Source organism: Carlito syrichta, unplaced genomic scaffold (genome assembly GCF_000164805.1).
Source record: "Carlito syrichta isolate Samal-C Ts95f unplaced genomic scaffold, Tarsius_syrichta-2.0.1 Scaffold316474, whole genome shotgun sequence".
NCBI classification, from domain to species: Eukaryota; Metazoa; Chordata; class Mammalia; order Primates; family Tarsiidae; genus Carlito; species Carlito syrichta.
Window position 1 is genome coordinate 211,866 of NW_007260570.1, and position 2,056 is coordinate 213,921.

Here is a 2,056-nt window from a genome sequence, read left to right on the forward strand (position 1 = left end):
GGGAAGGAGAGGGGCCGGCGGCAGCGAAAACTTGGCTTCCCTGGCTCCTGGGCTCCAGCCGGGCCGTTCCCTCACTCCTCTCTGCAGACACCGTTTCCCTCTTGACCCCTCACTCACCTCCGGGGCTCGGTCAGGGCCAGGACCCCCAGAGCAGCAGAGGAGGGCTCCGGGTGCCAAGACATGCATCCTCTGGGTCTGGCGAGAATCTGAGTCCCGGTGGGTCCACGTAACTTTGTAATAGGGAAACTCGGCGACGCTGATTGGCTGCTCTAGAAATGGCCACCCAATGGCCACCCAACGAGTGAGAACTCGTTGCTCTTCGCGAGTATCCAGGAGGAAGAACCTAACACAGGAGGGGGAAGTGAAACTCCGGGGAGTTGGGGACTCCCCAACGCTGGGCTCTCCCACCCCAGCCACCTTCCTCGGGGCGTGAGACCCTGCGAGCCACGACCGGGGACCTGGGACTTTGCTTTGACCCCTCTTCTGGAACGAGCACTCTTTGTTACATCTTCTCTAAGTCCTGGTCCAGGAGCTATGTCATCCATTCTCAAACGTTTTGATTTCACGATCCTTATATACTTTAGGAATTAGTGAGGACCTCAAAGGCAGTTTCTTTATGTGAGTTATATCTATTATTATTTATTATATTAGAAATTGAAACCATTTAGAAATGTTTAATTCATTTACAGTATTAATAACCCATTTCAGGTCAAGGCTGCAGTGGCCATTAGCGTGCCCCTGCATTCCAGCTAGGTGACAGAGTGAGACTCCAACTCAAAAATAAATAAATAACCCATTTCATGTTAGAAATATTTTATGAAAAAATAGTACGTGTTTTCCAAAATGAAACAGGTTAGTGAGAAGAGTGCATCTATTTACATTCTTATAAATCCTTTTCCTGCTGCCTCTTTAGAAGACCAGCGGATTTTCATAGCTATTTCTGCATATAATCTCTTATTTTGGTTAAATTATATGGAAAAAATCCACCCTCACACAAACATGTATTGGGAATATTTTAAACAACATTTTCAAAGAATTGTGCGTATTTATCTTTGATACTACACTAAAATTATACAAGTGCTAGCTTCATAAAGGTTATTTCTAATGTGAAACATGAAACCCTATCAATCACTATTTCGTATTCTGTTGCACTAAAATCAATTGGTCTTCTACACATTGAATGGATCTTGTACTAATGCATGATTTTTAAAAAAGAAATGCACTTTTTTAACCAAATTGTATAGATCTTCCAGTGTTGACACATTTAATTACAAATTATTTTAAAATTACACTTGTAGGTCGGTCGTGGTGGCTCACGCCTATAATCCCAACAGAAGCGAGGGGATTGCCTGAGTTCAGGAGTTCGAGACCAGCCTGAGCAACATGGCAAGACCTCTTCTCTACAATAAATCAAAAAATTAACCAGACGTGCTGGCACATGCCTGTAGTTCCAGCTACTTGGAAGGCTGAGGCGGAAGGATCCCTTGAGCCCAGCAGGTCAAAGCTGCGGTGGCCACGAGCAGTGTGCCACTGCACTCCAGCCTGGGTGATACAGTGAGACTCTGATTCAAATATAAAAATAAAAAATAAAATCACATTTGTTTATATTACCACAGATACCACTAGAAATAGTTGTAAACATTGGGAAGTTGTCATTACTTATGATGATGGGCATAAGTTCTCCACAATTCTACTTTTCTCTTGTGAGCTTACATTTTATCATTGTCAATAATATTGCCAGGGGATTAACTGGAAGAGAAAGGCTCATTGTTCATTTTCTAAAAAGTGTTAGCAAAATATCCAAGTCTTCGTCATTATAGTTTGTCATTTATTCTTTCAAGTGAAAATAGTGTTCCATGAAAAAGAGGCTAGTGGAGCTCCTAAAATGACATGTGCTGACATAAACCTCCTACTATGGGATGTAATAGAATTGCTTTATGTGTATTTCCCATTTAATCTTTTTTTTTTTGAGTTGGAGTCTCATTCTGGCACCCAGGCTGGAGGGCAATGGCATGCTCACGGCCACCGCAGCCTCGACCTGCTGGACTCCCACGAT

At 43.0% G+C, this 2,056-nt stretch overlaps 1 pseudogene; it reads right to left on the reverse strand.

Annotated features, from left to right (window-relative positions):
- LOC103277082 overlaps positions 1-545 on the reverse strand; it is a 3,396-nt pseudogene extending 2,851 nt beyond the window's left edge.
- Positions 546-2,056: the final 1,511 nt, after the last annotated feature.